The sequence below is a fragment of the Schistocerca piceifrons genome, chromosome 1 (genome assembly GCF_021461385.2).
Source record: "Schistocerca piceifrons isolate TAMUIC-IGC-003096 chromosome 1, iqSchPice1.1, whole genome shotgun sequence".
Classification (NCBI taxonomy): Eukaryota; Metazoa; Arthropoda; class Insecta; order Orthoptera; family Acrididae; genus Schistocerca; species Schistocerca piceifrons.
This window is the reverse complement of record NC_060138.1, coordinates 1,221,412,028-1,221,427,866: the sequence shown is the minus strand read 5'-3', so window position 1 is coordinate 1,221,427,866 and position 15,839 is coordinate 1,221,412,028. Positions and strand designations below refer to the sequence as shown.

The following is a 15,839-nucleotide window of genomic DNA, read 5'->3' as shown; positions in this document are numbered from 1 at the left end:
GAAAGGAGAGAGCGAGGGGGAGCTATACTTGACTGAACAATGCCTACGTACAGTAACCCACTCTTAACTCGATTTTCTACAGTGTTCAACCATATGCATGTCTCTTCACATCCTTGTCTGCAGTGTAATGCTCATTGGGACTGGCCATGCAAATGCTGTTGTGCCTGTTTTGCAATATGGTTTTGTAAATGGTTCATAAACAAAATAATCATTGGAATGCCGGTGCATTTCGGACACATAGCACACCTACGTTGATCTTTCATGGAAATTTTTAACACAAAAATTAATTGTAGAAATGAAAATAGAAAAACTGATCTGCAAAATTGCAGATAATATTATGTTGATCATCAAATAATTACCGAGCGAGGTGGTGCAGTGGTTAGCACACTGGACTCGCATTCGGGAGGACGACGGTTCACTCCCGCGTCCGGCCATCCTGAGTTAGGTTTTCCGTGATTTCCCTAAATCGCTCCAGGCAAGTGCCGGGATGGTTCCTTTCAAAGGGCACGGCCGACTTCCTTCCCTGTCCTTCCCTAATCCGATGAGACCGATGACCTCGCTGTCTGGTCTCCTTCCCCAAACCAACCAATCAAATAATTATTACAAATAATTCATACAATTCTGTGCATCACAGACAATTTCGCGTATGCAGTGCAAGTCACGAACAGTTTCTGCTGTGATTCTCAAGTGCCAAGATATGGCCTGATCAGAATACCGCAACTTTCGCCATTATCACATGAAATAATTTTTATAGTCATATGTTATATTGCTGTATATATAAATATTATCTCAATTTGCGTGATAACATCACCAGTAACCAATGAAGAAGCAGTGGTGTGCATTTCCTGATTGCAAGATCATCCACTAATGTCATTCATTAAACCACAGCCCCTCTGGACTGTGTCATGGGACGAAGATATGTCGCAATTTCAGATTAGGACATTAATCTACTCATATTTGCTAGTGCAATTTGACAACAGTAGACTACGTGCATGTAAAAAAAAATTAGCCTCCTCCTTTTCTCTTTACCTGTCATCACTGACAAACTCTACCCTCATTTTGGTTGCATTCACTGTAATGACCTACAGCAAACAGTTAGACTTAAAACACAATACTCACACTTCACAAAGAAATTGTGCGGCAAGTGGGTTTGAATGAAGAAACCTCTCCTATACATGCAGCTGAACCCTGAGGAGTTACCAGCCCTCATTGCTATAAAATCTGTACGTAGTATATTTCTCGATGAAGTAATATTTTATTCCAATGTCCAATCAAGATAGAGCAAATTCACAAATAGCTGCTTTCAGACATTGCTCATCATCAGTGGAGGCTGCTGTGTAAGAGCACAAGAGCAAGTGAGCACTGTAACTTTGCACACCTTGCCGATTTATTGGCTATTTTTCTTTGAATGCTGTTAACATGGACGCTTCAGTATAAAAGGTACAGCTATTAAATCTACCGCGCTACTGCTCCTTTAGAGTACGCAAAACTTGGCATCAGGGTCACGAGCACAGCGTCAGTTGTGCACGTTTTAAAGAGCATTTGCGCATGCGCAACTCGCTTGACTTAATCCCCTTACGGGCCGAATACAAATGGATTCGATCAACAACGTGGATTCGATCAACAATGTTCACGGTTCACGATGTGAGCCATTGCCACTCAACTAGAAGTTTACGTCCATGCCTCTAGGTGTTAGCACACTATGCCAAACTTTTATCCCTGTTTAGTCGGCATGTGAGGAATGTGATGAAACTGAAGAACTGGACAGAAAGGGAAGATACGACTTACTATACAACAGAGTAAAGACTATGACATGGGAACAAAACAGAGCAGGAAGTGCTACTATGGAAATTTTGAGTAAAGACGAAGAGGTAGTGTACAAAGATCGTGACGATGTCCTCCAGAGATGGGAAGAATATATAAAAGAGCTATATGACACAAATAGCAAACCAGAAACTCTGGAACTTGAATCACACAACAGTGTAAGAGATGAAGAGAAAGGACCGACCATCATAATGGAAGAAGTAAAGTCTGCCATTGCTGCAATGAGAAATGGCAAAGCAGTAGGTACAGATACAATACCGGGAAAAATACTAAAATGCTTGAACCAGAATGGAATAAGAGAAATATTGAGGTTATGTAATAAAATATATGACAGTGGTGAATGGCCTGAGGACTTTTTGACAACAGTAATGATTCCATTACCGAAAAAACAAGGAACCAAGAAATGCAGCGAGCACAGGACAATCAGCCTCATTTCACATGCAGCCAAAGTGATGTTAAGAATAACCAATAAAAGACTTGAGAAAGTAATAGAGGAGAATCTCGGCGAGGAGCAGTTTGGCTTTAGACGGAATACGGGCACCATAGATGCAATAGGGCTCCTACGAATCTTGGGAGAAAGGTTTATTGAAAAAGGAAGAGACCTATATATGTGCTTCATCGATTTAGAAAAGGCATTTGACAATGTGGTTTGGGACAAGCTGGTGACTATTATGAGGGAAAAGAGAGTGGACTGGAAAACCAGTAGACTTATAAACTCATTGTACCTTAATCAAAAAGTTTCAGTTAAAGTGAGAGGAGAAAGTACAAACTGGATCAGACTAGGGAAAGGAGTAAGGCAAGGATGCTGTTTATCACCTACTCTTTTCAACCTGTACTTGGAAAATATGATTGACCAATGCTCATTAGATGACAAAGGAGTAGAAATTGGAGGAAGAAGAGTATGGTGCTTGAGATTTGCTGATGACCTGGTCCTTCTAGCCACAGGGGAAAAAGAATTACAGGATTTGGTGGACAACATTGCAACTAACGGAAAAAAATATGGAATGAAAATTAACACAAATAAAACAAAAGTATTGGCAATAGGAGGAAATAAGGAAATAAAAATTGTGCTGAATGGAGAAACACTAGAACAGGTGCAAAATTTTAAGTATCTTGGAAGCGGGATAGACACCGACTGCAAGTGCACCACAGAAATTAAAACAAGGATAGCAATGGCAAAAGAGGCGTTTTATAAGAAAAGGAGAATCGTCTGCAGCGGTCTGGACAGAGAACTCAGAAAGAGACTCATAAAATATCTTGTATGGAGTGTTCTTCTATATGGCGCTGAAACATGGACTATGAGGAAAAAAGACAGAGAAAGGCTGGAGGTTTTTGAGATCTGGACATGGCGGAAGAGGGAAAGAATAATAAGTTGGATGGACAGAGTAAAAAATGAAGAGGTACTGAGAAGAGTGGGAGAGAAAAGACAGTTACTAGATATAATAAAGAGAAGAAAAAGAAATTGGATTGGGCATATATTAAGAAAGAATGACGGACTGATAAAAACAGTTTTAGAAGGTTATGTAGAAGGGAAAAGGAAGCGAGGAAGGAAGAGATTCCAGATACTGGATGACATGATGGACGGTACAACATACAGCAGCCTTAAGAAGGAAGCAATGGATCGCAGAAAATGGAGAGGCACAGGACCTGCTAATATAGCAGAAAACTGATGATGATGATTCGGCATGCCGGCCGAGGTGGCCGAGCGGTTCTAGGCGCTTCAGTCCGGAACCACGCGACTGCTACGGTCGCAGGTTCGAATCCTGCCTCGGGCATCGATGTGTGTGATGTCCTTAGGTTAGTTAGGTTTAAGTAGTTCTAAGTTCTAGGGGACTGACGACCTCAGATGTTAAGTCCCATAGTGCTCAGAGCCATTTCAGTCGGCATAAATTCTGCTTGATGATAACATACTCCTCGCATATGCTAATTGACTCACTATATACTGTGGTAAAATTAGAACGGAGTCAGTATATGTTTAAGTTGTACTGACAGTAAATCTATTTGTGGGTATCTGAGTTAGTTATGGTATACTGAGTTATGAATTTTATCATACAATAATCCATTTGAGGCGCTGAGAATCATAACGGCATAAAGCACATCACGGACACTTGTAAGATTGTTCCTATTATTCATATTTCTCAAATCTGTTGATCTTGTGGTCAGTCAGATTTATCTTTGCTGTAGGCCCACGTCATACATATGAAGATTCAAAAAAGCCGTATCACTTGTTCAGTTGATATTCATTTACATGTGGGATTACGGATCTCAGTGTCTCACTTGCATTCTAGTCAAGTTATCATGTTGGTAGACACAACTACTTCAGTTTAATGATTTCCTCAAACGGCACTTCCTGTTCGGAGTTGGTTGTTAAGTTTGCGGGAATCGGCTTTGGTGTGCAGTATAAATATGAACTACGTTGAATCTATTTTAAATGCTAACAGAAAAGTAAAGCTGTGAGGACGGCTCGTGAGTCGTGCTTGGGTAGCTCAGAGCACTTGCGCGCGAAACGCAAAGTCTCAAGTTCATGTTCGGTCCGGTACAGAGCTTTTATCTGCCAAAAAATTCCATGTCAGAGAACACTGCAATGCGGAGTGAAAATCTCATTCTGGGAATAGAAAAGTAAATTATCAGGAAAAGTTAGCGCAAAGGGACCAGGGCCTCTGGGAACAGATCCTTTGAATGAAAGAGTCACGAAATCTAAGAAGCGTGACTGCAAGCGAACATTTAATAAGGAAGTGTACACCTAGCACAAGTTGTTGTGTGGGAGCAGCGTAAGAATATCAGTTTTCAGCCTGGAAGTAAATTTGCGAACTAATACATCTGTTAAGGACCTTTTACATCAGTCAGAGAAAACGGGAAAACACGAAAACTCCCACTTATGCTAAAATGCGAAATTGAGAGTTGCAGAAGCTTACATATTATTTCGTTGTTGCTCTGAAGTGTACTCAGTTGTGGACAAAACAACAAAACTGCACAAAAACAATTCGTTCTTTTATCAGATAAGTTATGCATCATATTATTATTACTATTGTTATTATTACCGTTGTTGTTATTGTTGGCAGTGGTTGCAGTAGTATAAACTTGTTGATAAGCATAACTGTTATGCTATTAATTACACACTCTCAAATTAATCTGAATCTAAAAATTTGTGAATACCCAGAATGTATACTCACGATGGATCGGCTGGTAGGACATGTTCTGAAGCATCAAGGGATCACCAATTTACTATTGGAGGGCAGCGTGGAGGGTAAGAATCGTGGAGGGAGACCAAGAGATGAATACACTAAGCAGATTCAGAAGGATGAAGGATGCAGTACGTAGTGGGAGATGAAGCATCTTGCACAGGATAGAGTAGCATGGAGAGTTGCATCAAACCAGTCTCAGGACTGAAGACCACAACAACAACAACATACTCACGAGTCACCGCTGCTCATTATCAAGACATCTTGGTGCAAATCATCTGGTATGAAGTATCTTCTCACAGTTACAGCTCACAGAAGTTGAAATGAGCTCTTGTCTGTTGCCACCTACATCTTACGTAATGTGCAATTGTGATTACACACTGCGTATTAGATAGTTAGTGTGAAGACGAACTGATGATGACCAGCATCTGGAATTTGTCACTTGGGATGGATGAAAAAGTATTAGCGAACTAGACTCAGCATTTTAATGTTAATAATATCTTCTAGAAAATGTGGTAAATGTTGTCCATCTAAGTAAAGGGCTGCCTTATATCCCGTATGCGATTTACTTTTTTTATTTACATAGCATCCTCAGTGGAAATAATTATGAAAAATCCGCCTCGATTGCACAAACTACCTGCTGTTTACCTAGGTTTCAGTGTGGGTAACCACGCCTTCTTCGGAACAAATATAAAACAGCTTGCCTAAATAGGCATAGTCAAAGGCTATTGTTGACTTGGTACATATGTATCGTGTATTTGTAAAAAAATTTTATGGGGTCTTGCCGCTGTAGGTGTTGATTTTAGCCTTTGACTATGCCTATTTAGGCAAGCTGTTTTTTATTTGCTCTGAAGAAGGCGTGGTTACCCACACTGAAACTTAGGTAAACACCAGATAGTTTGTGCAATTGAGGCGGATTTTTCATAATTATTTCGATACTTATGATTGCTGATGCGCTGCTGTATGCCAGTGAGGACGCTTCAAAAGTAAAAAAAGCTAAATGCATATGGCATAAAAACAAACAGCCTTTTATTTACTTACTTGCATAGATCGGCTACATCTCCAAGAAGATATTAATAATAATATGAGTAATAGTAATAATACAGAACTAACAAAGTAACGGCAGAAAACATAAAAGTAACTTGTAATAACACATTTTCCATCGATCATCACAGTAAATCTGCGCCTGCTTTTTGTTCTAGATGATGTATAAGTCAGACTTTATTGTACGATAATAATTCCGCTGTTGTATGGTCCCCTCCTCTCGGTCCACGCGGGCACCGGGCACTGTGTAGCGGTGAGCTGGTGAGCGCGACACTAGCGCCACATTCATCACACGCCGGAAGCGGAAGCTAGACGGCCCCGGCAGCCATGCATAATGCAGGGCTGCCAACAGCGCCGGCGCAGGGAATGGACGCCACCGAGGCACACCCTGCAACACCACGTACGGCTGCCCTACAGGGGCGCGAAGACCGCCGGCCGTTCGGCTGAATGGCTGAGTGTGCAGTGGCCTCCCTTTGTTTCTCAATGCCCTTTTGCCCAGCCCTGTTGGACTGCTGAATTCGTAAAACATTAGACGGTCTGACTCATAACCAGCTGTGGTCACAGAAGGGCCACACTGGGAATAGCAGGGAGGGAGGAACGAACTTCTAAGTGAAAAGATTAAAGTTTCAAGACATGCAAAGGAGGCCCCTGGGCTTCTGCGAATGTTGACTTTACTAGTGTACACAGAAAACTCCTCAAGCAATAGAGAAATATGGATAAAGGAGCTCCATAGAAACATTTCTGCATGTGCCTGTTTAGTTGTCAACAACATGTTCATGCACAGGGGCATGAAAATGGAGAGGGCGCCATCAACCCTAGCTAAGGAAAAACTTAGAATAATTAGGTGTTTTTCTTTCAACAAAATAATTTAAAAGTTTGTATTGCGCATATTTTTAACAGGGTTGGAACAGGAACATTTTTATGGTTACTTAAAGGTCGCCAATCATCTAAAATACTAAAACTGCTCCATACCCCAGGTCTAGCTCCTCCCCCACAAACTATGCTATGGCATCCTTGGTTGCCAACACTGAGAAACTAAAAAAAAGTGGAAAATATAACTGCACTGTTTTAATTTTATATACTGTATGCTGTAGGTTAATTACAGCCCATTACCTACATCTAATACATGTGGCACACGTATCAGATATCATATTTGACCAGCTTCACCTCCAAAATAGCAAGTATCGTTCATATTATGGAAAACAGTAGCTTTTTAAATACGATGTTACAGAAAAATGCTGAAAATTCTTTTGTAGATAGGAGTAAAAACGATAAGGTCCTTAATCGTAATGAGGAGAAAAGTGTTTTCTACCACAACTTCATTCTGTTAGATTAGATTAGATTTACTATCATTCCAATTGCTCCGTAGTGAGCAGGTCCTCTAGGGTGTAGAAAAGTCAGAAAAACAATAATACATGACAAATATTTACAACTAAAAGAAATAAGCTAATGTACCTTCCAAAGGTTCCAAGTGGAATGATCGTCATTTCCTTTTATTGAATACTCATTTACTGTTGTTGTTGTTGTGGTCTTCAGTCCTGAGACTGGTTTGATGCAGCTCTCCATGCTACTCTATTCTGTGCAAGCTTCTTCATCTCCCAGTACCTACTGCAACCTACATCCTTCTGAATCTGCTTAGTGTATTGATCTCTTGGTCTCCCTCTACGATTTTTACCCTCCACGCTGCCCTCCAATGCTAAATTTGTGATCCCTTGATGCCTCAAAACATGTCCTACCAACCGATCCCTTCTTCTAGTCAAGTTGTGCCACAAACTTCTCTTCTCCCCAATCCTATTCAATACCTCCTCATTAGTTACGTGATCTACCCACCTTATCTTCAGCATTCTTCTGTAGCACCACATTTCGAAAGCTTCTATTCTCTTCTTGTCCAAACTGGTTATCGTCCATGTTTCACATCCATACATGGCTACACTCCATACAAATACTTTCAGAAACGACTTCCTGACAATTAAATCTATACTCGATGTTAACAAATTTCTCTTCTTCAGAAACGATTTCCTTGCCATTGCTAGTCTACATTTTATATCCTCTCTAAATCGACCATCATCAGTTATTTTACTCCCTAAATAGCAAAACTCCTTTACTACTTTTAAGTGTCTCATTACCTAATCTAATCCCCTCAGCATCACCCGATTTAATTTGATTACATTCCATTATCTTCGTTTTGCTTTTGTTGATGTTCATCTTATATCCTCCTTTCAAGACACTGTCCATTCCGTTCAACTGCTCTTCCAAGTCCTTTGCTGTCTCTGACAGAATTACAATGTCATCGGCGAACCTCAAAGTTTTTACTTCTTCTCCATGAATTTTAATACCTACTCCGAATTTTTCTTTTGTTTCCTTTACTGCTTGCTCAATATACAGATTGAATAACATCGGGGACAGGCTACAATCCTGTCTCACTCCTTTCCCAACCACTGCTTCCCTTTCATGCCCCTCGACTCTTATAACTGCCATCTGGTTTCTGTACAAATTGTAAATAGCCTTTCGCTCCCTGTATTTTACCCCTGCCACCTTCTGAATTTGAAAGAGAGTATTCCAGTTAACGTTGTCAAAAGCTTTCTCTAAGTCTACAAATGCTAGAAACGTAGGTTTGCCTTTTCTTAATCTTTCTTCTAAGATAAGTCGTAAGGTTAGTATTGCCTCACGTGTTCCAACATTTCTACGGAATCCAAACTGATCTTCCCCGAGGTCCGCTTCTACTAGTTTTTCCATTCGTCTGTAAAGAATTCGCGTTAGTATTTTGCAGCTGTGACTTATTAAACTGATAGTTCGGTAATTTTCACATCTGTCAACACCTGCTTTCTTTGGGATTGGAATTATTATATTCTTCTTGAAGTCTGTGGGTATTTCGCCTGTCTCATACATCTTGCTCACCAGATTGTAGAGTTTTGTCATGACTGGCTCTCCCAAGGCCATCAGTAGTTCTAATGGAATGTTGTCTACTCCCGGGGCCTTGTTTCGACTCAGGTCTTTCAGTGCTCTGTCAAACTCTTCACGCAGTATCTTATCTCCCATTTCATCTTCATCTACATCCTCTTCCATTTCCATAATGTTGTCCTCAAGTACATCGCCCCTGTATAAACCCTCGATATACTCCTTCCACCTTTCTGCCTTCCCTTCTTTGCTTAGAACTGGGTTGCCATCTGAGTTCTTGATATTCATACAAGTGGTTCTCTTCTCTCCAAAGGTCTCTTTAATTTTCCTGTAGGCAGTATCTATCTTACCTCTAGTGAGACAAGCCTCTACATCCTTACATTTGTCCTCTAGCCATCCCTGCTTAGCCATTTTGCACTTTCTGTCGATCTCATTTTTGAGACGTTTGTATTCCTTTTTGCCTGTTTCATTTACTGCATTTTTATATTTTCTCCTTTCATCAATTAAATTCAATATTTCTTCTGTTACCCAAGGATTTCTATTAGCCCTCGTCTTTTTACCTACTTGATCCTCTGCTGCCTTCACTACTTCATCCCTCAGACATACCCATTCCTCTTCTACTGTGTTTCTTTCCCCCATTCCTGTCAATTGTTCCCTTATGCTCTCCCTGAAACTCTGTACAACCTCTGGTTCTTTCAGTTTATCCAGGTCCCATCTCCTTAAATTCCCACCTTTTTGCTGTTTCTTCAGTTTCAATCTGCAGTTCATAACCAATAGATTGTGGTCAGAATCCACATCTGCCCCTGGAAATGTCTTACAGTTTAAAACCTGGCTCCTAAATCTCTGTCTTACCATTATATAATCTATCTGATACCTACTAGTATCTCCAGGATTCTTCCAGGTATACAATCTTCTTTTATGATTCTTGAACCAGGTGTTAGCTATGATTATGCTCTGTGCAAAATTCTACAAGGCGGCTCCCTCTTTCATTTCTTCCCCCCAATCCATATTCACCTACTATGTTTCCTTCTCTCCCTTTTCCTACTGACGAATTCCAGTCACCCATGACTATTAAATTTTCGTCTCCCGTCACTACCTGAATAATTTCTTTTATCTCGTCATACATTTCATCAATTTCTTCATCATCTGCAGAGCTAGTTGGCATATAAACTTGTACTACTGTAGTAGGCATGGGCTTTGTGTCTATCTTGGCCACAATAATGCGTTCACTATGCTGTTTGTAGTAGCTAACCCGCACTCCTATTTTTTTATTCGTTATTAAACCTACTCCTGCATTACCCCTATTTGATTTTGTATTTATAACCCTGCAATCACCTGACCAAAAGTCTTGTTCCTCCTGCCACCGAACTTCACTAATTCCCACTATATCTAACTTTAACCTATCTATTTCCCTTTTTAAATTTTCTAACCTACCTGCCCGATTAAGGGATCTGACATTCCACGCTCCGATCCGTAGAACGCCAGTTTTCTTTCTCCTGATAACGACGTCCTCTTGAGTAGTCCCCGCCCGGAGATCCGAATGGGGGACTATTTTACCTCCGGAATATTTTACCCAAGAGGACGCCATCATCATTTAATCATACAGTAAAGCTGCATGTCCTCGGGAAAAATTACGGCTGTAGTTTCCCCTTGCTTTCAGCCGTTCGCAGTACCAGCACAGCAAGGCCGTTTTGGTTAATGTTACAAGGCCAGATCAGTCAATCATCCAGACTGTTGCCCCTGCAACTACTGAAAAGGCTGCTGCCCCTCTTCAGGAACCACATGTTTGTCTGGCCTCTCAACAGATACCCCTCCGTTGTGGTTGCACCTACGGTACGGCCATCTGTATCGCTGAGGCACGCAAGCCTCCCCACCAACGGCAAGGTCCATGGTTCATAGGGGGACTCATTTACTAAGATCGCATTAATGCACTGAATTTAAAATTTGAAATTTTTTATTATTTATAAAGTAATAAACATGTAATAGAACTACTATAATCCTTATTTACAATGAACACATTACTGCATAGAAATGGTGCAGAAGTTGCACCACACCAGTGTGTGATCCTGCATCCGACATAAGCAGCCGTTTTAACTCCTGACAGAAGAGTTCAAATGGCGTTGGTCATGGTGCATAAGAACAGATACAAACTCAACAGTAGTATGCTTCGATGCTGGTGCAATCTTTGCCAGGTCACACTCTATACTGTACCCAGGATCTCTGACAATACTATTACCTCGCCCACCCACTATAACCATGGTGTCTTCCTTAGTGAAATCTTTACAAAGTGATCCTAAATTATCTGTCACCTACTCAAGACCAGCACTAGGTTTCATGAAATTGGTGACGTGGAATTCTGATCCTAGTTCATCCTGCAAAAGTTGGACAACACCTCTTCCATGGAAACTACCTAATAACAACACTTTCTTCCTCTTTACTGACTTCCCTACATTCTTACTTTTCAATTTGCTGCTGAAAGTTTGTTGTGCTCTATCTACATTTGCAACTGCTTGAGGCTCACCAGCTTCTAACTGAAGAAACAGGTCAAATCTATTTTCCACATTCACCACGAAGCTGTCAGACTTAATTCTAGGCCTGTTCCTCCTGTTGGCTGTTGCCACTTCCCATCTCTCTTTACCTTTCTCCCTCCTTAACCTGTCAAGATCTCCCCTGGTCTTGTCTAACTTGTCATTAAGGGCGGGAATATTCCCCTCCTATTCTAGTATCTTCCCATCTCTACTACATATCTACAAAACCACTGACGCTTCTCATTTACTTCCCCTACTCCCACGGCACTACAGTCGCCCACATGGAAACAACTACAGCACCCGTCACACCAAAACCCCGAACTAACAATTGTACAGTAAGTCAAGCAGTTTTCACTCATGATAAACGTAACGGTTTATTAAGAATAAGTCAGTTAAATTACAGATAAACATGAAAACATGATTCCACAAAATTGGCCTACACGCAACTGCATGTAAACAAAAACAACAGTGAAAAGTTTCTGAAACAACAACTCAAATTTTACGCTACTTTCTGGAAATGGGAGTTAAATAATCAAGAGGTGGTATGTATCCAAGGTTCTCGGGTATCTAGCCGGATCCGATCGTCGAAGTTCCACGATATTTCAGCGAATAACCGTTCCGCCATCATCAGGTGGTGGTGATGGAATGATCTGTCTGCGCTGTGTCCGTGGTATTTATGTCCGCGGGGTCCCGAGTCGTACCCCGGCGCGGGCGGCCGGCGGGGCGCCGCGTGGTGGGAGGGGTGGGGGTAGCTGCAGCCACGCCCGGTGGTAGGCGCAGTCCATCCCCGTCCGCCGTGGCGGAAGGATCTCGCGTCCGCTCGCGCCGTTGCTCTTTGGTGGTGTTTAATAATGGTTTCCAGGCCTTGCTAAGTTGAAACTCGGTGTCCCTGTTGATGAGGTTATCTGTTACTCGAATTTCTATGGCCTCCTTGTAGATACTGTCCCAGTAGGCACTTGTGGCCGTCAGGATTTTTCTCTCTTCGAATTTCGCTGGTGGCCCGAAGACTGTGTCAATCTCGTGTCGCCTTAAGAGTCTCCCTATTTTTGACGGCTTCCAGTGCTTCCTCTTCGAAACTCTCCATGAACAGGTTGGCCACCAGCAAAGATTCGTGACCTACTAGGAACGGCAAAAGATGACGTAGGCCTTAAGAAAGCGGGCGTATACAAAATCACGTGCGGCTGTGGCAAATCCTATATCGGGTAAACGGTTCGCACGGTCGAGGACCGATGCAAGGAACACGGACGTCACACCCGCTTACGCCAACCCAGCCATTCGGCCCTAGCAGAACACTGCATTGAAACCGGACACACAGCGAAATTCGAAGAGACAAAAATCCTGACGGCCACAAGTGCCTACTGGGACAGTATCTACAAGGACGCCATAGAAATTCGAGTAACAGATAACCTCATCAACAGGGACACCGAGTTTCAACTTAGCAACGCCTGGAAACCATTATTAAACACCATCAAAGAGCAACGGCGCGAGCGGACGCGAGATCCTTCCGCCACGGCGGACAGGGATGGACTGCGCCTACCACCGGGCGTGGCTGCAGCTACCCCCACCCCTCCCACCACGCGGCGCCCCGCCGGCCGCCCGCGCTAGGGTACGACTCGGGACCCCGCGGACATAAATACCACGGACACAGCGCAGACAGATCATTCCATCACCACCAACTGATGATGGCGGAACGGTTATTCACCGAAATATCGTGGAAATTCGACGATCGGATCCGGCTGGAAACCCGGGAACCTTGGATACAGCACATTCGCCGGGAAAGCCTCAGATCAGAAATGAAGAGGCACGCTGCAATTAAATTTCTGGAGAGAGCAAAGAACAATTAAACGAAATTCTATAGATTTGCTACGGCAAAACGTAAACAGAAAATAGGACTATAACCAGACGGCAAAACGTAAACAGGCTGTACGATGTTTTCGCGTTTTCTGCTATATTACGTAAAGAAAAATGAAACCTTTAATGGTGCGCTTAAAAAGCACACTAATACACCTATTTACCACGTAATCAGTAGCACTCCATCTTCAGGCCACGAGTGGCCTACCGGGACCATCCGACCGCCATGTCATCCTCGGTGGAGAATGCGGCTAGGAGGGGCGTGGGGTCAGCACACCGCTCTCCCGGTCGTAAGATGGTATTCTTGACCGAAGCCGCTACCATTCGGTCGAGTAGCTCCTCAGTTGGCATCACGAGGCTGAGTGACCCCGAAAAATGGCAACAGCGCATGGCGTCCTGAATGGTCACCCATCCAAGTGCCGACCGCGGCCGACAGTGCTTAACGGCGGTGATCTTACGGGAACCGGTGTATGCATTGCGGCAAGGCCGTTGCCAACACGTAATCAGTACTAAATTAAATGTTATTATAATGTAAAATGGCTTATCTTTATGAGAAAACCAAATCTCGCGGTAGTCGCCTGGCTGCAGTGCCTGAGAACAAAAGGAATATTAGTTTGGTAATGAAGGGAAATATAAGGTGAAAACTGTAGAGAAAGAACAAGAGTAGAATACGGTAAACAGGCACAAATATTGCAGAAGATCGGTTATCATGTAGAGCTGCATCAAGCCAGTTTTCAGATTGAAGACTACAATGGTATTCGTCTAGTGCAAGAAGTAAATCAGAAACAAACTGTATTTTCGTGCCTCATTGAACGGTGGAGGCCGTCGAATTTCTTCCCAGTCTCTTTTTGAAAATTAGTCACATGGGGAGTCGATCCTCTACTTTTGTGTCAGCTGACTATTTTCAGTTTAGTATGCTTTAAAGTTTTTGGAATCTTCGTAGTCACCCACATCGCTGCTAAGTTCTATGGTTCACTCCAGTTACTTCAGTATTGCATTATCCTCTTGTTTTGATGTTATCCATCATACAAATTAGAATGTACTCTAAGAACAATAAGTTCTACTGCGTGTGACACACAATTTTATACGTATTATACATCAAAGCGTACTAATTTTAGTGACAAAATCAGTCAAATAAATAAAAAATATTTCTTCAACAGGCCCTCAGCTTTATAATTGATAATGGTGTCGTAGACATGTCCAACATAACAAATGCTAAAAAAAGAACAATAGTTGCCCAGCACATTGGTTGACACTCCTTCGAAATTTCTATCGGTGGAAGCCCAGCGGCCTCACATCATAATTAACGGTTTAAGTATTTGGCCATTTTTACCGGGAATTTTTTTACTTGGAAAAAATTTACGTTTGTATGTGTATTTTAACGAAGATGCTATTTTATTGTTTTTATGAATGTAACTACACTGCCTGACGAAAAAGGCAAAGCACCCAGAAGACTTGGTGGAATTTCAGTGTAATTTCGTACAGGTACACATGGTCGGCGCGTATGCAACTGATTAGTTGCAACTCTCTGTAACATGTAGAGCGGCCACCTGTTGTTGGTGTTTAGTGTTGTTCCCAGCTCTGGTAGCGTATATAATGGGCGTGAAGAGGGTAAGATGTTAAGTGATCACTGTGAAGGACAGGCTAATGCAGTGTGAGACAGCGTTATCAACACCTGAGAGAGTCTGAAACGGGCCTCCTTATGGGTCTCCACCTGGCCAACTGGTCGAATTGTGCAGTAACCATGTCTGTGGAGCGTTCGGATGTAACAGAGGACTGATGCTGGAGTGTGAGGGCAGGCGTACTAGTCGTCAAGATTCCGGTAGACCACGTCTAACCATCACGAGGGAAGATCGCCGTAATGTGCACGAAACACATCGTAATCCCTTCACTTATGCGACTGCCATCCGAGAACGGGTAATGGACTCCCTGCAAGGTTCTGTACCATCCCACACCAGCGGTGGAAGACTGACAGTAGCCAGACTAGGGAATTACGGTCCCAAGCGCAGACTGCACAACACAAACAGCAGAGTTTTAGTGATGTCGCGACCGGGAATCACGAATGGCAGAGGGACAGATGGCGTCGCATTGTGTTCAGCCATGACCAGCGTCCGCGAGTAAGGTCGCAATCTGTGGAGAGGTCTTGTTCTTGGAGAGGTACAGCTATTCAGTCCTGGCGTTATGCTGTGTGGAGCCATCCGTTCGAGGTCATGGCTCTTAGTGATGAAGGGAAGTCTGACAGTTCGACGGTGCATCACGGTCAACCTGTGTGCTCATGTGTTTCTCTCATGCGAGAGTTTCTTGGTGCTATTTTTCAACGGGACAATACTGTCCGCACGTGGCACGTGTCTCAGTGAACTGCCTGAGGGATGTCGAAGTGCTTCTGTGGGCAGCAAGGTCCTCAGACGTGTCTCCGGTACAACACGCCGGGGACCAGCTCAGACGCCAGCAGTGCTGTGTGCCAGTATTCCGGTTGTCAAGGATCAGTTATACCGTTTGTGGGCCATCTTGC

At 42.8% G+C, this 15,839-nt stretch overlaps 1 protein-coding gene and 1 pseudogene across 1 annotated transcript in view; one reads left to right on the top strand and one right to left on the bottom strand.

The window, feature by feature from the left end:
• Window positions 1–15,839, top strand: part of LOC124779545 (Down syndrome cell adhesion molecule-like protein Dscam2) — a 291,097-nt gene that overhangs the window by 68,449 nt on the left and 206,809 nt on the right. The gene's annotated exons all lie outside the window — the stretch shown is intronic.
• LOC124722593 lies at window positions 13,704–13,821 on the bottom strand (annotated as a pseudogene).